Source organism: Carettochelys insculpta, chromosome 2, assembly GCF_033958435.1.
Source record: "Carettochelys insculpta isolate YL-2023 chromosome 2, ASM3395843v1, whole genome shotgun sequence".
Lineage (NCBI taxonomy): Eukaryota > Metazoa > Chordata > Testudines > Carettochelyidae > Carettochelys > Carettochelys insculpta.
Window position 1 is genome coordinate 230,634,844 of NC_134138.1, and position 23,697 is coordinate 230,658,540.

Below are 23,697 nucleotides of genomic sequence, written 5' to 3' on the forward strand. Positions count from 1 at the left end.
CTGCGACACAAACTCAGCCTGGAAGGGCTGCTGACCCAGCCTAAGAGAGGAGGTACTCCCAAGACTTTTCGGATGGCAGCTTAGTCCCCCGGCTGCAGCCTGCACCAAGAGCTTTCCGAGCGATCCGGGGCGGGCAGGGAGGAGGACATGGCTCTGTCCAGGGAGGCCGCCGGCAGCTAGTCGCTTCTGGCAGCAGGCAGCGCTCCGCCCCTAACGTGCTCCTTTTAAACTTTCAAAGAGCACTAGTTGAAAAGAGCCCAGAACAGGGCAAGAGATGAGAAGAGGCAGAACTAGCATGGCCCAAAAGGACTCAGCCTCACAGCCAGCAATGCTACTGCGAAGGGGAAGGCAAGAAGAAATGGCAGCTCAAGCAATCTACACGTCTGGGCCCTAAACACGCAGCCCAACTTCTCCCAGGCATCCCCGAAAAGCCTCTCTCCACCGGGAGAGAAAGACAAGCCGCACCAAAGCTAGGCCCATCCTGGTCCCAAAGCTTGTTGCTCCGATTTTCAAAGTCTCACAGCCGGTAGAAACCCCCATGGTAGAAAGCAATACAGGAAAGCAGAGAGGGGAAAAGCGCAGCAGGAGAAGGACACAAAAGCAGAGGGTGGAACTAGCAGCGGCGATGAAAGACAAGCAGTTCGTGGAAATTCCAACAATGCCCCTGTGGGAGCCCGAAAGATGGCGTCCAACTTCTCTCCGCTCCCCCCAGAAAATCCCCTTCCCACCAGGAAAGACAGAAAGGCCATCCGGATGGAATCCAGGCCCCTCCTGCTACCAGACTCAGCGAGGAACAAACCGTTTCCTTGTCCCCCGTGGCCAGCCGTTTAGCGGCAGCACGAGGCCGCTGGGCTCCTGGGAGGGAGAAGTGCCGTCGGTGCTGAAGACGCTCTCGACAGCGGCTCTACGGCATGGATCCAGCGATGGGTTTCCCATGAGGCCGCAGGTTAGCTGGAAAGAATCTTCTCTGACCGACTGTGGCGCTCGCCAGGGTGTAGTCAGAAGCCCCGAGGGCTGCCGAGTAAAGTGCCGATCCTCCAGAAAGCGGTCCCTCTTTTCAAACGGTTCCACGGGCTGACACGGCCCGGCATCCCCTGCTGCGGGGCGTGTGCCGCCCGGGCATTTCCCAGGAAAGAGGCTCCAGCGCACGTCTCGGTAGGCAGAGGGCACCCGTGCCATTTGGAGACACTTGAAGGCTCCCGTCAGTTGCTCGTCCTGGGGCCAGTTGTGGATGTTTCGAAGAAGCTCCCGGCAATTGGGCCGCAACCCAAGGGACAAGGCCTCGGCACGCACCGAGCCGAAGGGCGGCCTCGTCGGCCTCTCCTGCTGCGGGCTTGTGGCCCAAAGCATCTTGCCATCACCTCCGTAAGACGTCAGCCAAGGGACTGTTTCGCTTGACAGAGGCGGGGGTCCTCCCAACGTGCCCTGTCCCCCCAAAGCACGTGCTGCACCCAGTGGGGTGGAAAATCCCACAGCCTGGAGCAAAGAGTCGCTTGTGGATTTTCTCCTTGCTGTGCCCTTCCCCGCTGGCCAATTGGGCACAGCAGGGCAGGCCGCCCTTTGGGGCGGGAAGAGAAGAGGCTGCACCTCCAAAGGAACGCCGGCCACACTGGGAGCGCCCAAGCCTGTCAGGGGTGGGATTCGAACCCACGCCTCCAGGAGAGACTGCGACCTGAACGCAGCGCCTTGGACCGCTCGGCCACCCTGACGGCCGCCTGGCCGCCTCCCTCAGCTACCTCTGGGCAGACAGGCAGCACTCCGGCCCACTGCGGGTCAGGGCCGCTGTGCCAACAAAAGCTCCACCCCTGGCTGCCAAGAGGAGACGGTGGCCCTTGAAAAAGTCAGCCGCCTGCCAGGGGTGGGATTCGAACCCACGCCTCCAGGGGAGACTGCGACCTTAACGCAGCGCCTTAGACCGCTCGGCCACCCTGATGGCCACACGGGCCCCTCCCCTTCTTTTCTGCCCGCCGCTGGCGGTGGCAGGGGGACATGGCCCCTGCCAGCAGGTGGCCTGCTTTCCCAACCAGGCCCCGGGGGCCGGAGGCGGGGGCGGAAAAACTCCCGCCAGCAGATCAACAGGAAACCCCTGAAAACAACTGACGCAAAAGAGCAGGGCGCCTCCCTTCCCCCGAGCAACAAAAGCCTGACAGCCCACTTTCAGGAGTGGCATTTGGAAGCCACACCTCCCCACAAGGCAGCGCTCTGGACCACTCATTCAGCCGCACCCAGCTGGCACGTTTTTCTCCTGGGTGGCCGTCAGTGGAATTCAAAAGGCAGCGGCGCGCCTCACGCCAGCGTCCTGCTGGCCTCTTCCCCTTCTCTTTCTGAAAATGGCCACGCTGGTAGAAAACAGCACGGGGAGAGCCACGCAAGAGCAGGCAGCAAAGAACGCAGCCCAAACGGACACTCGAGCGCATGCAAACGGGGGACTTTGAGCAGGAGAGCCCCCTGCTGAACGAACCAGGCGTGAGTAAGTTCCTTTGGGGTGGGTGACTTGGCTTGACTGTTGCTCTGCATTTGTCTTCTCTTTCAGGTGATTTCACTGACCGTGACCGTTGGGATTCTGAGCCTGGGACCTCTTGGAGCCATTGTTGCTTTCCTCAGCCTCCTTGGAATCAGCCTGGGGATCAGCCCTCTGTGATGTTCTTGGATTCGAAAATGACGAGCAGAACCATTGCTGGAACCACGGTCCAAAGCTTCTAGCTAATGTTGTGCCAAGTGGGCCAGACGAGGGGTCTCACGAAAGCTGGTCATTCACGGAATCTCTCGTTGCTGCTGCTGCTGCTGCTGCTGCTATAGATCTGTATCATTTGTGGCTGGGAAGTTGTCAGGGGCGGCCCTGTGCTTGGAGTTGAAGTTGGTTCCGGGAGACCACTTGAAGAGGCGTGGCGACCTCGTCGTCAGCTGAAGCTGCGCTTAGCAGGCAAAGGGCCTCCTCAGACTCCAATCCACATCGGAAGCAACAGCCTGGGAGACTGCCACAAGCCGAATGGCTCCCTCCTCCACCGTCGAAAGGAAGAACGACCACGCCCAGGTGACCCACTCGTGTGCTTCTCCGTTTGGAGCGTGCTCCCAGACAGGAGGAAACAATGGATTTCCCTTCACATGAGGAAGGCTACCACGTGCAATTTGCACGCATAGGACGCATTCGGAACCACGCAATTTGTTGTCACTTGTTTGAAGAGACTGTCTAAAATTAGGCCTTGTTTTGGCTTTGCAAGGTTTGCAGGATTGGCCTTTAAGTCCCAACGGGCTCAGAAACGAAAAAAATACCCCAAAGTTGGACTCAAGTGCCTCATTTCCCAAAGATAACTAGGATTTCAGGCCTTAGACACCTGACAAGGGTGGTCTAGATGCTGGTTGGTCCTGCCAAGAGGGCAAGGAACTGGACCCGATGACCTCTGGAGGTCCCTTCCAGTTGCAGTGTTCCATGCTTGTAGGATGAGGGGACCCTGAGGCTCCTCCGTTTTGCCTGCACTCTCTAGTCTCGAGCCCAGCTCATCGCTTCAGGAGTGCATCTGCGACACAAACTCAGCCTGGAAGGGCTGCTGACCCAGCCTAAGAGAGGAGGTACTCCCAAGACTTTTCGGATGGCAGCTTAGTCCCCCGGCTGCAGCCTGCACCAAGAGCTTTCCGAGCGATCCGGGGCGGGCAGGGAGGAGGACATGGCTCTGTCCAGGGAGGCCGCCGGCAGCTAGTCGCTTCTGGCAGCAGGCAGCGCTCCGCCCCTAACGTGCTCCTTTTAAACTTTCAAAGAGCACTAGTTGAAAAGAGCCCAGAACAGGGCAAGAGATGAGAAGAGGCAGAACTAGCATGGCCCAAAAGGACTCAGCCTCACAGCCAGCAATGCTACTGCGAAGGGGAAGGCAAGAAGAAATGGCAGCTCAAGCAATCTACACGTCTGGGCCCTAAACACGCAGCCCAACTTCTCCCAGGCATCCCCGAAAAGCCTCTCTCCACCGGGAGAGAAAGACAAGCCGCACCAAAGCTAGGCCCATCCTGGTCCCAAAGCTTGTTGCTCCGATTTTCAAAGTCTCACAGCCGGTAGAAACCCCCATGGTAGAAAGCAATACAGGAAAGCAGAGAGGGGAAAAGCGCAGCAGGAGAAGGACACAAAAGCAGAGGGTGGAACTAGCAGCGGCGATGAAAGACAAGCAGTTCGTGGAAATTCCAACAATGCCCCTGTGGGAGCCCGAAAGATGGCGTCCAACTTCTCTCCGCTCCCCCCAGAAAATCCCCTTCCCACCAGGAAAGACAGAAAGGCCATCCGGATGGAATCCAGGCCCCTCCTGCTACCAGACTCAGCGAGGAACAAACCGTTTCCTTGTCCCCCGTGGCCAGCCGTTTAGCGGCAGCACGAGGCCGCTGGGCTCCTGGGAGGGAGAAGTGCCGTCGGTGCTGAAGACGCTCTCGACAGCGGCTCTACGGCATGGATCCAGCGATGGGTTTCCCGTGAGGCCGCAGGTTAGCTGGAAAGAATCTTCTCTGACCGACTGTGGCGCTCGCCAGGGTGTAGTCAGAAGCCCCGAGGGCTGCCGAGTAAAGTGCCGATCCTCCAGAAAGCGGTCCCTCTTTTCAAACGGTTCCACGGGCTGACACGGCCCGGCATCCCCTGCTGCGGGGCGTGTGCCGCCCGGGCATTTCCCAGGAAAGAGGCTCCAGCGCACGTCTCGGTAGGCAGAGGGCACCCGTGCCATTTGCAGACACTTGAAGGCTCCCGTCAGTTGCTCGTCCTGGGGCCAGTTGTGGATGTTTCGAAGAAGCTCCCGGCAATTGGGCCGCAACCCAAGGGACAAGGCCTCGGCACGCACCGAGCCGAAGGGCGGCCTCGTCGGCCTCTCCTGCTGCGGGCTTGTGGCCCAAAGCATCTTGCCATCACCTCCGTAAGACGTCAGCCAAGGGACTGTTTCGCTTGACAGAGGCGGGGGTCCTCCCAACGTGCCCTGTCCCCCCAAAGCACGTGCTGCACCCAGTGGGGTGGAAAATCCCACAGCCTGGAGCAAAGAGTCGCTTGTGGATTTTCTCCTTGCTGTGCCCTTCCCCGCTGGCCAATTGGGCACAGCAGGGCAGGCCGCCCTTTGGGGCGGGAAGAGAAGAGGCTGCACCTCCAAAGGAACGCCGGCCACACTGGGAGCGCCCAAGCCTGTCAGGGGTGGGATTCGAACCCACGCCTCCAGGAGAGACTGCGACCTGAACGCAGCGCCTTGGACCGCTCGGCCACCCTGACGGCCGCCTGGCCGCCTCCCTCAGCTACCTCTGGGCAGACAGGCAGCACTCCGGCCCACTGCGGGTCAGGGCCGCTGTGCCAACAAAAGCTCCACCCCTGGCTGCCAAGAGGAGACGGTGGCCCTTGAAAAAGTCAGCCGCCTGCCAGGGGTGGGATTCGAACCCACGCCTCCAGGGGAGACTGCGACCTTAACGCAGCGCCTTAGACCGCTCGGCCACCCTGACGGCCGCACGGGCCCCTCCCCTTCTTTTCTGCCCGCCGCTGGCGGTGGCAGGGGGACATGGCCCCTGCCAGCAGGTGGCCTGCTTTCCCAACCAGGCCCCGGGGGCCGGAGGCGGGGGCGGAAAAACTCCCGCCAGCAGATCAACAGGAAACCCCTGAAAACAACTGACGCAAAAGAGCAGGGCGCCTCCCTTCCCCCGAGCAACAAAAGCCTGACAGCCCACTTTCAGGAGTGGCATTTGGAAGCCACACCTCCCCACAAGGCAGCGCTCTGGACCACTCATTCAGCCGCACCCAGCTGGCACGTTTTTCTCCTGGGTGGCCGTCAGTGGAATTCAAAAGGCAGCGGCGCGCCTCACGCCAGCGTCCTGCTGGCCTCTTCCCCTTCTCTTTCTGAAAATGGCCACGCTGGTAGAAAACAGCACGGGGAGAGCCACGCAAGAGCAGGCAGCAAAGAACGCAGCCCAAACGGACACTCGAGCGCATGCAAACGGGGGACTTTGAGCAGGAGAGCCCCCTGCTGAACGAACCAGGCGTGAGTAAGTTCCTTTGGGGTGGGTGACTTGGCTTGACTGTTGCTCTGCATTTGTCTTCTCTTTCAGGTGATTTCACTGACCGTGACCGTTGGGATTCTGAGCCTGGGACCTCTTGGAGCCATTGTTGCTTTCCTCAGCCTCCTTGGAATCAGCCTGGGGATCAGCCCTCTGTGATGTTCTTGGATTCGAAAATGACGAGCAGAACCATTGCTGGAACCACGGTCCAAAGCTTCTAGCTAATGTTGTGCCAAGTGGGCCAGACGAGGGGTCTCACGAAAGCTGGTCATTCACGGAATCTCTCGTTGCTGCTGCTGCTGCTGCTGCTGCTATAGATCTGTATCATTTGTGGCTGGGAAGTTGTCAGGGGCGGCCCTGTGCTTGGAGTTGAAGTTGGTTCCGGGAGACCACTTGAAGAGGCGTGGCGACCTCGTCGTCAGCTGAAGCTGCGCTTAGCAGGCAAAGGGCCTCCTCAGACTCCAATCCACATCGGAAGCAACAGCCTGGGAGACTGCCACAAGCCGAATGGCTCCCTCCTCCACCGTCGAAAGGAAGAACGACCACGCCCAGGTGACCCACTCGTGTGCTTCTCCGTTTGGAGCGTGCTCCCAGACAGGAAGAAAGAATGGATTTCCCTTCACATGAGGAAGGCTACCACGTGCAATTTGCACGCATAGGACGCATTCGGAACCACGCAATTTGTTGTCACTTGTTTGAAGAGACTGTCTAAAATTAGGCCTTGTTTTGGCTTTGCAAGGTTTGCAGGATTGGCCTTTAAGTCCCAACGGGCTCAGAAACGAAAAAAATACCCCAAAGTTGGACTCAAGTGCCTCATTTCCCAAAGATAACTAGGATTTCAGGCCTTAGACACCTGACAAGGGTGGTCTAGATGCTGGTTGGTCCTGCCAAGAGGGCAAGGAACTGGACCCGATGACCTCTGGAGGTCCCTTCCAGTTGCAGTGTTCCATGCTTGTAGGATGAGGGGACCCTGAGGCTCCTCCGTTTTGCCTGCACTCTCTAGTCTCGAGCCCAGCTCATCGCTTCAGGAGTGCATCTGCGACACAAACTCAGCCTGGAAGGGCTGCTGACCCAGCCTAAGAGAGGAGGTACTCCCAAGACTTTTCGGATGGCAGCTTAGTCCCCCGGCTGCAGCCTGCACCAAGAGCTTTCCGAGCGATCCGGGGCGGGCAGGGAGGAGGACATGGCTCTGTCCAGGGAGGCCGCCGGCAGCTAGTCGCTTCTGGCAGCAGGCAGCGCTCCGCCCCTAACGTGCTCCTTTTAAACTTTCAAAGAGCACTAGTTGAAAAGAGCCCAGAACAGGGCAAGAGATGAGAAGAGGCAGAACTAGCATGGCCCAAAAGGACTCAGCCTCACAGCCAGCAATGCTACTGCGAAGGGGAAGGCAAGAAGAAATGGCAGCTCAAGCAATCTACACGTCTGGGCCCTAAACACGCAGCCCAACTTCTCCCAGGCATCCCCGAAAAGCCTCTCTCCACCGGGAGAGAAAGACAAGCCGCACCAAAGCTAGGCCCATCCTGGTCCCAAAGCTTGTTGCTCCGATTTTCAAAGTCTCACAGCCGGTAGAAACCCCCATGGTAGAAAGCAATACAGGAAAGCAGAGAGGGGAAAAGCGCAGCAGGAGAAGGACACAAAAGCAGAGGGTGGAACTAGCAGCGGCGATGAAAGACAAGCAGTTCGTGGAAATTCCAACAATGCCCCTGTGGGAGCCCGAAAGATGGCGTCCAACTTCTCTCCGCTCCCCCCAGAAAATCCCCTTCCCACCAGGAAAGACAGAAAGGCCATCCGGATGGAATCCAGGCCCCTCCTGCTACCAGACTCAGCGAGGAACAAACCGTTTCCTTGTCCCCCGTGGCCAGCCGTTTAGCGGCAGCACGAGGCCGCTGGGCTCCTGGGAGGGAGAAGTGCCGTCGGTGCTGAAGACGCTCTCGACAGCGGCTCTACGGCATGGATCCAGCGATGGGTTTCCCGTGAGGCCGCAGGTTAGCTGGAAAGAATCTTCTCTGACCGACTGTGGCGCTCGCCAGGGTGTAGTCAGAAGCCCCGAGGGCTGCCGAGTAAAGTGCCGATCCTCCAGAAAGCGGTCCCTCTTTTCAAACGGTTCCACGGGCTGACACGGCCCGGCATCCCCTGCTGCGGGGCGTGTGCCGCCCGGGCATTTCCCAGGAAAGAGGCTCCAGCGCACGTCTCGGTAGGCAGAGGGCACCCGTGCCATTTGCAGACACTTGAAGGCTCCCGTCAGTTGCTCGTCCTGGGGCCAGTTGTGGATGTTTCGAAGAAGCTCCCGGCAATTGGGCCGCAACCCAAGGGACAAGGCCTCGGCACGCACCGAGCCGAAGGGCGGCCTCGTCGGCCTCTCCTGCTGCGGGCTTGTGGCCCAAAGCATCTTGCCATCACCTCCGTAAGACGTCAGCCAAGGGACTGTTTCGCTTGACAGAGGCGGGGGTCCTCCCAACGTGCCCTGTCCCCCCAAAGCACGTGCTGCACCCAGTGGGGTGGAAAATCCCACAGCCTGGAGCAAAGAGTCGCTTGTGGATTTTCTCCTTGCTGTGCCCTTCCCCGCTGGCCAATTGGGCACAGCAGGGCAGGCCGCCCTTTGGGGCGGGAAGAGAAGAGGCTGCACCTCCAAAGGAACGCCGGCCACACTGGGAGCGCCCAAGCCTGTCAGGGGTGGGATTCGAACCCACGCCTCCAGGAGAGACTGCGACCTGAACGCAGCGCCTTGGACCGCTCGGCCACCCTGACGGCCGCCTGGCCGCCTCCCTCAGCTACCTCTGGGCAGACAGGCAGCACTCCGGTCCACTGCGGGTCAGGGCCGCTGTGCCAACAAAAGCTCCACCCCTGGCTGCCAAGAGGAGACGGTGGCCCTTGAAAAAGTCAGCCGCCTGCCAGGGGTGGGATTCGAACCCACGCCTCCAGGGGAGACTGCGACCTTAACGCAGCGCCTTAGACCGCTCGGCCACCCTGACGGCCACACGGGCCCCTCCCCTTCTTTTCTGCCCGCCGCTGGCGGTGGCAGGGGGACATGGCCCCTGCCAGCAGGTGGCCTGCTTTCCCAACCAGGCCCCGGGGGCCGGAGGCGGGGGCGGAAAAACTCCCGCCAGCAGATCAACAGGAAACCCCTGAAAACAACTGACGCAAAAGAGCAGGGCGCCTCCCTTCCCCCGAGCAACAAAAGCCTGACAGCCCACTTTCAGGAGTGGCATTTGGAAGCCACACCTCCCCACAAGGCAGCGCTCTGGACCACTCATTCAGCCGCACCCAGCTGGCACGTTTTTCTCCTGGGTGGCCGTCAGTGGAATTCAAAAGGCAGCGGCGCGCCTCACGCCAGCGTCCTGCTGGCCTCTTCCCCTTCTCTTTCTGAAAATGGCCACGCTGGTAGAAAACAGCACGGGGAGAGCCACGCAAGAGCAGGCAGCAAAGAACGCAGCCCAAACGGACACTCGAGCGCATGCAAACGGGGGACTTTGAGCAGGAGAGCCCCCTGCTGAACGAACCAGGCGTGAGTAAGTTCCTTTGGGGTGGGTGACTTGGCTTGACTGTTGCTCTGCATTTGTCTTCTCTTTCAGGTGATTTCACTGACCGTGACCGTTGGGATTCTGAGCCTGGGACCTCTTGGAGCCATTGTTGCTTTCCTCAGCCTCCTTGGAATCAGCCTGGGGATCAGCCCTCTGTGATGTTCTTGGATTCGAAAATGACGAGCAGAACCATTGCTGGAACCACGGTCCAAAGCTTCTAGCTAATGTTGTGCCAAGTGGGCCAGACGAGGGGTCTCACGAAAGCTGGTCATTCACGGAATCTCTCGTTGCTGCTGCTGCTGCTGCTGCTGCTATAGATCTGTATCATTTGTGGCTGGGAAGTTGTCAGGGGCGGCCCTGTGCTTGGAGTTGAAGTTGGTTCCGGGAGACCACTTGAAGAGGCGTGGCGACCTCGTCGTCAGCTGAAGCTGCGCTTAGCAGGCAAAGGGCCTCCTCAGACTCCAATCCACATCGGAAGCAACAGCCTGGGAGACTGCCACAAGCCGAATGGCTCCCTCCTCCACCGTCGAAAGGAAGAACGACCACGCCCAGGTGACCCACTCGTGTGCTTCTCCGTTTGGAGCGTGCTCCCAGACAGGAGGAAACAATGGATTTCCCTTCACATGAGGAAGGCTACCACGTGCAATTTGCACGCATAGGACGCATTCGGAACCACGCAATTTGTTGTCACTTGTTTGAAGAGACTGTCTAAAATTAGGCCTTGTTTTGGCTTTGCAAGGTTTGCAGGATTGGCCTTTAAGTCCCAACGGGCTCAGAAACGAAAAAAATACCCCAAAGTTGGACTCAAGTGCCTCATTTCCCAAAGATAACTAGGATTTCAGGCCTTAGACACCTGACAAGGGTGGTCTAGATGCTGGTTGGTCCTGCCAAGAGGGCAAGGAACTGGACCCGATGACCTCTGGAGGTCCCTTCCAGTTGCAGTGTTCCATGCTTGTAGGATGAGGGGACCCTGAGGCTCCTCCGTTTTGCCTGCACTCTCTAGTCTCGAGCCCAGCTCATCGCTTCAGGAGTGCATCTGCGACACAAACTCAGCCTGGAAGGGCTGCTGACCCAGCCTAAGAGAGGAGGTACTCCCAAGACTTTTCGGATGGCAGCTTAGTCCCCCGGCTGCAGCCTGCACCAAGAGCTTTCCGAGCGATCCGGGGCGGGCAGGGAGGAGGACATGGCTCTGTCCAGGGAGGCCGCCGGCAGCTAGTCGCTTCTGGCAGCAGGCAGCGCTCCGCCCCTAACGTGCTCCTTTTAAACTTTCAAAGAGCACTAGTTGAAAAGAGCCCAGAACAGGGCAAGAGATGAGAAGAGGCAGAACTAGCATGGCCCAAAAGGACTCAGCCTCACAGCCAGCAATGCTACTGCGAAGGGGAAGGCAAGAAGAAATGGCAGCTCAAGCAATCTACACGTCTGGGCCCTAAACACGCAGCCCAACTTCTCCCAGGCATCCCCGAAAAGCCTCTCTCCACCGGGAGAGAAAGACAAGCCGCACCAAAGCTAGGCCCATCCTGGTCCCAAAGCTTGTTGCTCCGATTTTCAAAGTCTCACAGCCGGTAGAAACCCCCATGGTAGAAAGCAATACAGGAAAGCAGAGAGGGGAAAAGCGCAGCAGGAGAAGGACACAAAAGCAGAGGGTGGAACTAGCAGCGGCGATGAAAGACAAGCAGTTCGTGGAAATTCCAACAATGCCCCTGTGGGAGCCCGAAAGATGGCGTCCAACTTCTCTCCGCTCCCCCCAGAAAATCCCCTTCCCACCAGGAAAGACAGAAAGGCCATCCGGATGGAATCCAGGCCCCTCCTGCTACCAGACTCAGCGAGGAACAAACCGTTTCCTTGTCCCCCGTGGCCAGCCGTTTAGCGGCAGCACGAGGCCGCTGGGCTCCTGGGAGGGAGAAGTGCCGTCGGTGCTGAAGACGCTCTCGACAGCGGCTCTACGGCATGGATCCAGCGATGGGTTTCCCGTGAGGCCGCAGGTTAGCTGGAAAGAATCTTCTCTGACCGACTGTGGCGCTCGCCAGGGTGTAGTCAGAAGCCCCGAGGGCTGCCGAGTAAAGTGCCGATCCTCCAGAAAGCGGTCCCTCTTTTCAAACGGTTCCACGGGCTGACACGGCCCGGCATCCCCTGCTGCGGGGCGTGTGCCGCCCGGGCATTTCCCAGGAAAGAGGCTCCAGCGCACGTCTCGGTAGGCAGAGGGCACCCGTGCCATTTGCAGACACTTGAAGGCTCCCGTCAGTTGCTCGTCCTGGGGCCAGTTGTGGATGTTTCGAAGAAGCTCCCGGCAATTGGGCCGCAACCCAAGGGACAAGGCCTCGGCACGCACCGAGCCGAAGGGCGGCCTCGTCGGCCTCTCCTGCTGCGGGCTTGTGGCCCAAAGCATCTTGCCATCACCTCCGTAAGACGTCAGCCAAGGGACTGTTTCGCTTGACAGAGGCGGGGGTCCTCCCAACGTGCCCTGTCCCCCCAAAGCACGTGCTGCACCCAGTGGGGTGGAAAATCCCACAGCCTGGAGCAAAGAGTCGCTTGTGGATTTTCTCCTTGCTGTGCCCTTCCCCGCTGGCCAATTGGGCACAGCAGGGCAGGCCGCCCTTTGGGGCGGGAAGAGAAGAGGCTGCACCTCCAAAGGAACGCCGGCCACACTGGGAGCGCCCAAGCCTGTCAGGGGTGGGATTCGAACCCACGCCTCCAGGAGAGACTGCGACCTGAACGCAGCGCCTTGGACCGCTCGGCCACCCTGACGGCCGCCTGGCCGCCTCCCTCAGCTACCTCTGGGCAGACAGGCAGCACTCCGGTCCACTGCGGGTCAGGGCCGCTGTGCCAACAAAAGCTCCACCCCTGGCTGCCAAGAGGAGACGGTGGCCCTTGAAAAAGTCAGCCGCCTGCCAGGGGTGGGATTCGAACCCACGCCTCCAGGGGAGACTGCGACCTTAACGCAGCGCCTTAGACCGCTCGGCCACCCTGACGGCCACACGGGCCCCTCCCCTTCTTTTCTGCCCGCCGCTGGCGGTGGCAGGGGGACATGGCCCCTGCCAGCAGGTGGCCTGCTTTCCCAACCAGGCCCCGGGGGCCGGAGGCGGGGGCGGAAAAACTCCCGCCAGCAGATCAACAGGAAACCCCTGAAAACAACTGACGCAAAAGAGCAGGGCGCCTCCCTTCCCCCGAGCAACAAAAGCCTGACAGCCCACTTTCAGGAGTGGCATTTGGAAGCCACACCTCCCCACAAGGCAGCGCTCTGGACCACTCATTCAGCCGCACCCAGCTGGCACGTTTTTCTCCTGGGTGGCCGTCAGTGGAATTCAAAAGGCAGCGGCGCGCCTCACGCCAGCGTCCTGCTGGCCTCTTCCCCTTCTCTTTCTGAAAATGGCCACGCTGGTAGAAAACAGCACGGGGAGAGCCACGCAAGAGCAGGCAGCAAAGAACGCAGCCCAAACGGACACTCGAGCGCATGCAAACGGGGGACTTTGAGCAGGAGAGCCCCCTGCTGAACGAACCAGGCGTGAGTAAGTTCCTTTGGGGTGGGTGACTTGGCTTGACTGTTGCTCTGCATTTGTCTTCTCTTTCAGGTGATTTCACTGACCGTGACCGTTGGGATTCTGAGCCTGGGACCTCTTGGAGCCATTGTTGCTTTCCTCAGCCTCCTTGGAATCAGCCTGGGGATCAGCCCTCTGTGATGTTCTTGGATTCGAAAATGACGAGCAGAACCATTGCTGGAACCACGGTCCAAAGCTTCTAGCTAATGTTGTGCCAAGTGGGCCAGACGAGGGGTCTCACGAAAGCTGGTCATTCACGGAATCTCTCGTTGCTGCTGCTGCTGCTGCTGCTGCTATAGATCTGTATCATTTGTGGCTGGGAAGTTGTCAGGGGCGGCCCTGTGCTTGGAGTTGAAGTTGGTTCCGGGAGACCACTTGAAGAGGCGTGGCGACCTCGTCGTCAGCTGAAGCTGCGCTTAGCAGGCAAAGGGCCTCCTCAGACTCCAATCCACATCGGAAGCAACAGCCTGGGAGACTGCCACAAGCCGAATGGCTCCCTCCTCCACCGTCGAAAGGAAGAACGACCACGCCCAGGTGACCCACTCGTGTGCTTCTCCGTTTGGAGCGTGCTCCCAGACAGGAGGAAACAATGGATTTCCCTTCACATGAGGAAGGCTACCACGTGCAATTTGCACGCATAGGACGCATTCGGAACCACGCAATTTGTTGTCACTTGTTTGAAGAGACTGTCTAAAATTAGGCCTTGTTTTGGCTTTGCAAGGTTTGCAGGATTGGCCTTTAAGTCCCAACGGGCTCAGAAACGAAAAAAATACCCCAAAGTTGGACTCAAGTGCCTCATTTCCCAAAGATAACTAGGATTTCAGGCCTTAGACACCTGACAAGGGTGGTCTAGATGCTGGTTGGTCCTGCCAAGAGGGCAAGGAACTGGACCCGATGACCTCTGGAGGTCCCTTCCAGTTGCAGTGTTCCATGCTTGTAGGATGAGGGGACCCTGAGGCTCCTCCGTTTTGCCTGCACTCTCTAGTCTCGAGCCCAGCTCATCGCTTCAGGAGTGCATCTGCGACACAAACTCAGCCTGGAAGGGCTGCTGACCCAGCCTAAGAGAGGAGGTACTCCCAAGACTTTTCGGATGGCAGCTTAGTCCCCCGGCTGCAGCCTGCACCAAGAGCTTTCCGAGCGATCCGGGGCGGGCAGGGAGGAGGACATGGCTCTGTCCAGGGAGGCCGCCGGCAGCTAGTCGCTTCTGGCAGCAGGCAGCGCTCCGCCCCTAACGTGCTCCTTTTAAACTTTCAAAGAGCACTAGTTGAAAAGAGCCCAGAACAGGGCAAGAGATGAGAAGAGGCAGAACTAGCATGGCCCAAAAGGACTCAGCCTCACAGCCAGCAATGCTACTGCGAAGGGGAAGGCAAGAAGAAATGGCAGCTCAAGCAATCTACACGTCTGGGCCCTAAACACGCAGCCCAACTTCTCCCAGGCATCCCCGAAAAGCCTCTCTCCACCGGGAGAGAAAGACAAGCCGCACCAAAGCTAGGCCCATCCTGGTCCCAAAGCTTGTTGCTCCGATTTTCAAAGTCTCACAGCCGGTAGAAACCCCCATGGTAGAAAGCAATACAGGAAAGCAGAGAGGGGAAAAGCGCAGCAGGAGAAGGACACAAAAGCAGAGGGTGGAACTAGCAGCGGCGATGAAAGACAAGCAGTTCGTGGAAATTCCAACAATGCCCCTGTGGGAGCCCGAAAGATGGCGTCCAACTTCTCTCCGCTCCCCCCAGAAAATCCCCTTCCCACCAGGAAAGACAGAAAGGCCATCCGGATGGAATCCAGGCCCCTCCTGCTACCAGACTCAGCGAGGAACAAACCGTTTCCTTGTCCCCCGTGGCCAGCCGTTTAGCGGCAGCACGAGGCCGCTGGGCTCCTGGGAGGGAGAAGTGCCGTCGGTGCTGAAGACGCTCTCGACAGCGGCTCTACGGCATGGATCCAGCGATGGGTTTCCCGTGAGGCCGCAGGTTAGCTGGAAAGAATCTTCTCTGACCGACTGTGGCGCTCGCCAGGGTGTAGTCAGAAGCCCCGAGGGCTGCCGAGTAAAGTGCCGATCCTCCAGAAAGCGGTCCCTCTTTTCAAACGGTTCCACGGGCTGACACGGCCCGGCATCCCCTGCTGCGGGGCGTGTGCCGCCCGGGCATTTCCCAGGAAAGAGGCTCCAGCGCACGTCTCGGTAGGCAGAGGGCACCCGTGCCATTTGCAGACACTTGAAGGCTCCCGTCAGTTGCTCGTCCTGGGGCCAGTTGTGGATGTTTCGAAGAAGCTCCCGGCAATTGGGCCGCAACCCAAGGGACAAGGCCTCGGCACGCACCGAGCCGAAGGGCGGCCTCGTCGGCCTCTCCTGCTGCGGGCTTGTGGCCCAAAGCATCTTGCCATCACCTCCGTAAGACGTCAGCCAAGGGACTGTTTCGCTTGACAGAGGCGGGGGTCCTCCCAACGTGCCCTGTCCCCCCAAAGCACGTGCTGCACCCAGTGGGGTGGAAAATCCCACAGCCTGGAGCAAAGAGTCGCTTGTGGATTTTCTCCTTGCTGTGCCCTTCCCCGCTGGCCAATTGGGCACAGCAGGGCAGGCCGCCCTTTGGGGCGGGAAGAGAAGAGGCTGCACCTCCAAAGGAACGCCGGCCACACTGGGAGCGCCCAAGCCTGTCAGGGGTGGGATTCGAACCCACGCCTCCAGGAGAGACTGCGACCTGAACGCAGCGCCTTGGACCGCTCGGCCACCCTGACGGCCGCCTGGCCTCCTCCCTCAGCTACCTCTGGGCAGACAGGCAGCACTCCGGCCCACTGCGGGTCAGGGCCGCTGTGCCAACAAAAGCTCCACCCCTGGCTGCCAAGAGGAGACGGTGGCCCTTGAAAAAGTCAGCCGCCTGCCAGGGGTGGGATTCGAACCCACGCCTCCAGGGGAGACTACGACCTTAACGCAGCGCCTTAGACCGCTCGGCCACCCTGACGGCCACACGGGCCCCTCCCCTTCTTTTCTGCCCGCCGCTGGCGGTGGCAGGGGGACATGGCCCCTGCCAGCAGGTGGCCTGCTTTCCCAACCAGGCCCCGGGGGCCGGAGGCGGGGGCGGAAAAACTCCCGCCAGCAGATCAACAGGAAACCCCTGAAAACAACTGACGCAAAAGAGCAGGGCGCCTCCCTTCCCCCGAGCAACAAAAGCCTGACAGCCCACTTTCAGGAGTGGCATTTGGAAGCCACACCTCCCCACAAGGCAGCGCTCTGGACCACTCATTCAGCCGCACCCAGCTGGCACGTTTTTCTCCTGGGTGGCCGTCAGTGGAATTCAAAAGGCAGCGGCGCGCCTCACGCCAGCGTCCTGCTGGCCTCTTCCCCTTCTCTTTCTGAAAATGGCCACGCTGGTAGAAAACAGCACGGGGAGAGCCACGCAAGAGCAGGCAGCAAAGAACGCAGCCCAAACGGACACTCGAGCGCATGCAAACGGGGGACTTTGAGCAGGAGAGCCCCCTGCTGAACGAACCAGGCGTGAGTAAGTTCCTTTGGGGTGGGTGACTTGGCTTGACTGTTGCTCTGCATTTGTCTTCTCTTTCAGGTGATTTCACTGACCGTGACCGTTGGGATTCTGAGCCTGGGACCTCTTGGAGCCATTGTTGCTTTCCTCAGCCTCCTTGGAATCAGCCTGGGGATCAGCCCTCTGTGATGTTCTTGGATTCGAAAATGACGAGCAGAACCATTGCTGGAACCACGGTCCAAAGCTTCTAGCTAATGTTGTGCCAAGTGGGCCAGACGAGGGGTCTCACGAAAGCTGGTCATTCACGGAATCTCTCGTTGCTGCTGCTGCTGCTGCTGCTGCTATAGATCTGTATCATTTGTGGCTGGGAAGTTGTCAGGGGCGGCCCTGTGCTTGGAGTTGAAGTTGGTTCCGGGAGACCACTTGAAGAGGCGTGGCGACCTCGTCGTCAGCTGAAGCTGCGCTTAGCAGGCAAAGGGCCTCCTCAGACTCCAATCCACATCGGAAGCAACAGCCTGGGAGACTGCCACAAGCCGAATGGCTCCCTCCTCCACCGTCGAAAGGAAGAACGACCACGCCCAGGTGACCCACTCGTGTGCTTCTCCGTTTGGAGCGTGCTCCCAGACAGGAAGAAACAATGGATTTCCCTTCACATGAGGAAGGCTACCACGTGCAATTTGCACGCATAGGACGCATTCGGAACCACGCAATTTGTTGTCACTTGTTTGAAGAGACTGTCTAAAATTAGGCCTTGTTTTGGCTTTGCAAGGTTTGCAGGATTGGCCTTTAAGTCCCAACGGGCTCAGAAACGAAAAAAATACCCCAAAGTTGGACTCAAGTGCCTCATTTCCCAAAGATAACTAGGATTTCAGGCCTTAGACACCTGACAAGGGTGGTCTAGATGCTGGTTGGTCCTGCCAAGAGGGCAAGGAACTGGACCCGATGACCTCTGGAGGTCCCTTCCAGTTGCAGTGTTCCATGCTTGTAGGATGAGGGGACCCTGAGGCTCCTCCGTTTTGCCTGCACTCTCTAGTCTCGAGCCCAGCTCATCGCTTCAGGAGTGCATCTGCGACACAAACTCAGCCTGGAAGGGCTGCTGACCCAGCCTAAGAGAGGAGGTACTCCCAAGACTTTTCGGATGGCAGCTTAGTCCCCCGGCTGCAGCCTGCACCAAGAGCTTTCCGAGCGATCCGGGGCGGGCAGGGAGGAGGACATGGCTCTGTCCAGGGAGGCCGCCGGCAGCTAGTCGCTTCTGGCAGCAGGCAGCGCTCCGCCCCTAACGTGCTCCTTTTAAACTTTCAAAGAGCACTAGTTGAAAAGAGCCCAGAACAGGGCAAGAGATGAGAAGAGGCAGAACTAGCATGGCCCAAAAGGACTCAGCCTCACAGCCAGCAATGCTACTGCGAAGGGGAAGGCAAGAAGAAATGGCAGCTCAAGCAATCTACACGTCTGGGCCCTAAACACGCAGCCCAACTTCTCCCAGGCATCCCCGAAAAGCCTCTCTCCACCGGGAGAGAAAGACAAGCCGCACCAAAGCTAGGCCCATCCTGGTCCCAAAGCTTGTTGCTCCGATTTTCAAAGTCTCACAGCCGGTAGAAACCCCCATGGTAGAAAGCAATACAGGAAAGCAGAGAGGGGAAAAGCGCAGCAGGAGAAGGACACAAAAGCAGAGGGTGGAACTAGCAGCGGCGATGAAAGACAAGCAGTTCGTGGAAATTCCAACAATGCCCCTGTGGGAGCCCGAAAGATGGCGTCCAACTTCTCTCCGCTCCCCCCAGAAAATCCCCTTCCCACCAGGAAAGACAGAAAGGCCATCCGGATGGAATCCAGGCCCCTCCTGCTACCAGACTCAGCGAGGAACAAACCGTTTCCTTGTCCCCCGTGGCCAGCCGTTTAGCGGCAGCACGAGGCCGCTGGGCTCCTGGGAGGGAGAAGTGCCGTCGGTGCTGAAGACGCTCTCGACAGCGGCTCTACGGCATGGATCCAGCGATGGGTTTCCCGTGAGGCCGCAGGTTAGCTGGAAAGAATCTTCTCTGACCGACTGTGGCGCTCGCCAGGGTGTAGTCAGAAGCCCCGAGGGCTGCCGAGTAAAGTGCCGATCCTCCAGAAAGCGGTCCCTCTTTTCAAACGGTTCCACGGGCTGACACGGCCCGGCATCCCCTGCTGCGGGGCGTGTGCCGCCCGGGCATTTCCCAGGAAAGAGGCTCCAGCGCACGTCTCGGTAGGCAGAGGGCACCCGTGCCATTTGCAGACACTTGAAGGCTCCCGTCAGTTGCTCGTCCTGGGGCCAGTTGTGGATGTTTCGAAGAAGCTCCCGGCAATTGGGCCGCAACCCAAGGGACAAGGCCTCGGCACGCACCGAGCCGAAGGGCGGCCTCGTCGGCCTCTCCTGCTGCGGGCTTGTGGCCCAAAGCATCTTGCCATCACCTCCGTAAGACGTCAGCCAAGGGACTGTTTCGCTTGACAGAGGCGGGGGTCCTCCCAACGTGCCCTGTCCCCCCAAAGCACGTGCTGCACCCAGTGGGGTGGAAAATCCCACAGCCTGGAGCAAAGAGTCGCTTGTGGATTTTCTCCTTGCTGTGCCCTTCCCCGCTGGCCAATTGGGCACAGCAGGGCAGGCCGCCCTTTGGGGCGGGAAGAGAAGAGGCTGCACCTCCAAAGGAACGCCGGCCACACTGGGAGCGCCCAAGCCTGTCAGGGGTGGGATTCGAACCCACGCCTCCAGGAGAGACTGCGACCTGAACGCAGCGCCTTGGACCGCTCGGCCACCCTGACGGCCGCCTGGCCTCCTCCCTCAGCTACCTCTGGGCAGACAGGCAGCACTCCGGCCCACTGCGGGTCAGGGCCGCTGTGCCAACAAAAGCTCCACCCCTGGCTGCCAAGAGGAGACGGTGGCCCTTGAAAAAGTCAGCCGCCTGCCAGGGGTGGGATTCGAACCCACGCCTCCAGGGGAGACTGCGACCTTAACGCAGCGCCTTAGACCGCTCGGCCACCCTGACGGCCACACGGGCCCCTCCCCTTCTTTTCTGCCCGCCGCTGGCGGTGGCAGGGGGACATGGCCCCTGCCAGCAGGTGGCCTGCTTTCCCAACCAGGCCCCGGGGGCCGGAGGCGGGGGCGGAAAAACTCCCGCCAGCAGATCAACAGGAAACCCCTGAAAACAACTGACGCAAAAGAGCAGGGCGCCTCCCTTCCCCCGAGCAACAAAAGCCTGACAGCCCACTTTCAGGAGTGGCATTTGGAAGCCACACCTCCCCACAAGGCAGCGCTCTGGACCACTCATTCAGCCGCACCCAGCTGGCACGTTTTTCTCCTGGGTGGCCGTCAGTGGAATTCAAAAGGCAGCGGCGCGCCTCACGCCAGCGTCCTGCTGGCCTCTTCCCCTTCTCTTTCTGAAAATGGCCACGCTGGTAGAAAACAGCACGGGGAGAGCCACGCAAGAGCAGGCAGCAAAGAACGCAGCCCAAACGGACACTCGAGCGCATGCAAACGGGGGACTTTGAGCAGGAGAGCCCCCTGCTGAACGAACCAGGCGTGAGTAAGTTCCTTTGGGGTGGGTGACTTGGCTTGACTGTTGCTCTGCATTTGTCTTCTCTTTCAGGTGATTTCACTGACCGTGACCGTTGGGATTCTGAGCCTGGGACCTCTTGGAGCCATTGTTGCTTTCCTCAGCCTCCTTGGAATCAGCCTGGGGATCAGCCCTCTGTGATGTTCTTGGATTCGAAAATGACGAGCAGAACCATTGCTGGAACCACGGTCCAAAGCTTCTAGCTAATGTTGTGCCAAGTGGGCCAGACGAGGGGTCTCACGAAAGCTGGTCATTCACGGAATCTCTCGTTGCTGCTGCTGCTGCTGCTGCTGCTGCTGCTGCTATAGATCTGTATCATTTGTGGCTGGGAAGTTGTCAGGGGCGGCCCTGTGCTTGGAGTTGAAGTTGGTTCCGGGAGACCACTTGAAGAGGCGTGGCGACCTCGTCGTCAGCTGAAGCTGCGCTTAGCAGGCAAAGGGCCTCCTCAGACTCCAATCCACATCGGAAGCAACAGCCTGGGAGACTGCCACAAGCCGAATGGCTCCCTCCTCCACCGTCGAAAGGAAGAACGACCACGCCCAGGTGACCCACTCGTGTGCTTCTCCGTTTGGAGCGTGCTCCCAGACAGGAGGAAACAATGGATTTCCCTTCACATGAGGAAGGCTACCACGTGCAATTTGCACGCATAGGACGCATTCGGAACCACGCAATTTGTTGTCACTTGTTTGAAGAGACTGTCTAAAATTAGGCCTTGTTTTGGCTTTGCAAGGTTTGCAGGATTGGCCTTTAAGTCCCAACGGGCTCAGAAACGAAAAAAATACCCCAAAGTTGGACTCAAGTGCCTCATTTCCCAAAGATAACTAGGATTTCAGGCCTTAGACACCTGACAAGGGTGGTCTAGATGCTGGTTGGTCCTGCCAAGAGGGCAAGGAACTGGACCCGATGACCTCTGGAGGTCCCTTCCAGTTGCAGTGTTCCATGCTTGTAGGATGAGGGGACCCTGAGGCTCCTCCGTTTTGCCTGCACTCTCTAGTCTCGAGCCCAGCTCATCGCTTCAGGAGTGCATCTGCGACACAAACTCAGCCTGGAAGGGCTGCTGACCCAGCCTAAGAGAGGAGGTACTCCCAAGACTTTTCGGATGGCAGCTTAGTCCCCCGGCTGCAGCCTGCACCAAGAGCTTTCCGAGCGATCCGGGGCGGGCAGGGAGGAGGACATGGCTCTGTCCAGGGAGGCCGCCGGCAGCTAGTCGCTTCTGGCAGCAGGCAGCGCTCCGCCCCTAACGTGCTCCTTTTAAACTTTCAAAGAGCACTAGTTGAAAAGAGCCCAGAACAGGGCAAGAGATGAGAAGAGGCAGAACTAGCATGGCCCAAAAGGACTCAGCCTCACAGCCAGCAATGCTACTGCGAAGGGGAAGGCAAGAAGAAATGGCAGCTCAAGCAATCTACACGTCTGGGCCCTAAACACGCAGCCCAACTTCTCCCAGGCATCCCCGAAAAGCCTCTCTCCGCCGGGAGAGAAAGACAAGCCGCACCAAAGCTAGGCCCATCCTGGTCCCAAAGCTTGTTGCTCCGATTTTCAAAGTCTCACAGCCGGTAGAAACCCCCATGGTAGAAAGCAATACAGGAAAGCAGAGAGGGGAAAAGCGCAGCAGGAGAAGGACACAAAAGCAGAGGGTGGAACTAGCAGCGGCGATGAAAGACAAGCAGTTCGTGGAAATTCCAACAATGCCCCTGTGGGAGCCCGAAAGATGGCGTCCAACTTCTCTCCGCTCCCCCCAGAAAATCCCCTTCCCACCAGGAAAGACAGAAAGGCCATCCGGATGGAATCCAGGCCCCTCCTGCTACCAGACTCAGCGAGGAACAAACCGTTTCCTTGTCCCCCGTGGCCAGCCGTTTAGCGGCAGCACGAGGCCGCTGGGCTCCTGGGAGGGAGAAGTGCCGTCGGTGCTGAAGACGCTCTCGACAGCGGCTCTACGGCATGGATCCAGCGATGGGTTTCCCGTGAGGCCGCAGGTTAGCTGGAAAGAATCTTCTCTGACCGACTGTGGCGCTCGCCAGGGTGTAGTCAGAAGCCCCGAGGGCTGCCGAGTAAAGTGCCGATCCTCCAGAAAGCGGTCCCTCTTTTCAAACGGTTCCACGGGCTGACACGGCCCGGCATCCCCTGCTGCGGGGCGTGTGCCGCCCGGGCATTTCCCAGGAAAGAGGCTCCAGCGCACGTCTCGGTAGGCAGAGGGCACCCGTGCCATTTGCAGACACTTGAAGGCTCCCGTCAGTTGCTCGTCCTGGGGCCAGTTGTGGATGTTTCGAAGAAGCTCCCGGCAATTGGGCCGCAACCCAAGGGACAAGGCCTCGGCACGCACCGAGCCGAAGGGCGGCCTCGTCGGCCTCTCCTGCTGCGGGCTTGTGGCCCAAAGCATCTTGCCATCACCTCCGTAAGACGTCAGCCAAGGGACTGTTTCGCTTGACAGAGGCGGGGGTCCTCCCAACGTGCCCTGTCCCCCCAAAGCACGTGCTGCACCCAGTGGGGTGGAAAATCCCACAGCCTGGAGCAAAGAGTCGCTTGTGGATTTTCTCCTTGCTGTGCCCTTCCCCGCTGGCCAATTGGGCACAGCAGGGCAGGCCGCCCTTTGGGGCGGGAAGAGAAGAGGCTGCACCTCCAAAGGAACGCCGGCCACACTGGGAGCGCCCAAGCCTGTCAGGGGTGGGATTCGAACCCACGCCTCCAGGAGAGACTGCGACCTGAACGCAGCGCCTTGGACCGCTCGGCCACCCTGACGGCCGCCTGGCCGCCTCCCTCAGCTACCTCTGGGCAGACAGGCAGCACTCCGGTCCACTGCGGGTCAGGGCCGCTGTGCCAACAAAAGCTCCACCCCTGGCTGCCAAGAGGAGACGGTGGCCCTTGAAAAAGTCAGCCGCCTGCCAGGGGTGGGATTCGAACCCACGCCTCCAGGGGAGACTGCGACCTTAACGCAGCGCCTTAGACCGCTCGGCCACCCTGACGGCCACACGGGCCCCTCCCCTTCTTTTCTGCCCGCCGCTGGCGGTGGCAGGGGGACATGGCCCCTGCCAGCAGGTGGCCTGCTTTCCCAACCAGGCCCCGGGGGCCGGAGGCGGGGGCGGAAAAACTCCCGCCAGCAGATCAACAGGAAACCCCTGAAAACAACTGACGCAAAAGAGCAGGGCGCCTCCCTTCCCCCGAGCAACAAAAGCCTGACAGCCCACTTTCAGGAGTGGCATTTGGAAGCCACACCTCCCCACAAGGCAGCGCTCTGGACCACTCATTCAGCCGCACCCAGCTGGCACGTTTTTCTCCTGGGTGGCCGTCAGTGGAATTCAAAAGGCAGCGGCGCGCCTCACGCCAGCGTCCTGCTGGCCTCTTCCCCTTCTCTTTCTGAAAATGGCCACGCTGGTAGAAAACAGCACGGGGAGAGCCACGCAAGAGCAGGCAGCAAAGAACGCAGCCCAAACGGACACTCGAGCGCATGCAAACGGGGGACTTTGAGCAGGAGAGCCCCCTGCTGAACGAACCAGGCGTGAGTAAGTTCCTTTGGGGTGGGTGACTTGGCTTGACTGTTGCTCTGCATTTGTCTTCTCTTTCAGGTGATTTCACTGACCGTGACCGTTGGGATTCTGAGCCTGGGACCTCT

The 23,697-nt window shown here is 59.4% G+C and overlaps 14 non-coding genes across 14 annotated transcripts; all 14 read right to left on the reverse strand.

Annotated features, from left to right (window-relative positions):
- Positions 1–1,626: 1,626 nt before the first annotated feature.
- Positions 1,627–1,709, reverse strand: TRNAL-CAG (transfer RNA leucine (anticodon CAG)). The gene has a single exon. It is a non-coding gene; the product is annotated as a tRNA-Leu (tRNA).
- Positions 1,710–1,850: 141 nt separating this feature from the next.
- TRNAL-AAG (transfer RNA leucine (anticodon AAG)) lies at positions 1,851–1,936 on the reverse strand. The gene has a single exon. It is a non-coding gene; the product is annotated as a tRNA-Leu (tRNA).
- A 3,208-nt stretch (positions 1,937–5,144) lies between these two features.
- On the reverse strand, positions 5,145–5,227 carry TRNAL-CAG (transfer RNA leucine (anticodon CAG)). Its single transcript has one exon. It is a non-coding gene; the product is annotated as a tRNA-Leu (tRNA).
- A 141-nt stretch (positions 5,228–5,368) lies between these two features.
- Positions 5,369–5,451, reverse strand: TRNAL-AAG (transfer RNA leucine (anticodon AAG)). Its single transcript has one exon. It is a non-coding gene; the product is annotated as a tRNA-Leu (tRNA).
- Positions 5,452–8,662: 3,211 nt separating this feature from the next.
- Positions 8,663–8,745, reverse strand: TRNAL-CAG (transfer RNA leucine (anticodon CAG)). The gene has a single exon. It is a non-coding gene; the product is annotated as a tRNA-Leu (tRNA).
- Positions 8,746–8,886: 141 nt separating this feature from the next.
- TRNAL-AAG (transfer RNA leucine (anticodon AAG)) lies at positions 8,887–8,969 on the reverse strand. The gene has a single exon. It is a non-coding gene; the product is annotated as a tRNA-Leu (tRNA).
- Positions 8,970–12,180: 3,211 nt separating this feature from the next.
- On the reverse strand, positions 12,181–12,263 carry TRNAL-CAG (transfer RNA leucine (anticodon CAG)). The gene has a single exon. It is a non-coding gene; the product is annotated as a tRNA-Leu (tRNA).
- Positions 12,264–12,404: 141 nt separating this feature from the next.
- TRNAL-AAG (transfer RNA leucine (anticodon AAG)) lies at positions 12,405–12,487 on the reverse strand. Its single transcript has one exon. It is a non-coding gene; the product is annotated as a tRNA-Leu (tRNA).
- Positions 12,488–15,698: 3,211 nt separating this feature from the next.
- TRNAL-CAG (transfer RNA leucine (anticodon CAG)) lies at positions 15,699–15,781 on the reverse strand. The gene has a single exon. It is a non-coding gene; the product is annotated as a tRNA-Leu (tRNA).
- A 141-nt stretch (positions 15,782–15,922) lies between these two features.
- On the reverse strand, positions 15,923–16,005 carry TRNAL-AAG (transfer RNA leucine (anticodon AAG)). Its single transcript has one exon. It is a non-coding gene; the product is annotated as a tRNA-Leu (tRNA).
- Positions 16,006–19,216: 3,211 nt separating this feature from the next.
- Positions 19,217–19,299, reverse strand: TRNAL-CAG (transfer RNA leucine (anticodon CAG)). The gene has a single exon. It is a non-coding gene; the product is annotated as a tRNA-Leu (tRNA).
- A 141-nt stretch (positions 19,300–19,440) lies between these two features.
- Positions 19,441–19,523, reverse strand: TRNAL-AAG (transfer RNA leucine (anticodon AAG)). Its single transcript has one exon. It is a non-coding gene; the product is annotated as a tRNA-Leu (tRNA).
- Positions 19,524–22,743: 3,220 nt separating this feature from the next.
- On the reverse strand, positions 22,744–22,826 carry TRNAL-CAG (transfer RNA leucine (anticodon CAG)). Its single transcript has one exon. It is a non-coding gene; the product is annotated as a tRNA-Leu (tRNA).
- A 141-nt stretch (positions 22,827–22,967) lies between these two features.
- TRNAL-AAG (transfer RNA leucine (anticodon AAG)) lies at positions 22,968–23,050 on the reverse strand. The gene has a single exon. It is a non-coding gene; the product is annotated as a tRNA-Leu (tRNA).
- Between the last annotated feature and the right edge of the window lie 647 nt (positions 23,051–23,697).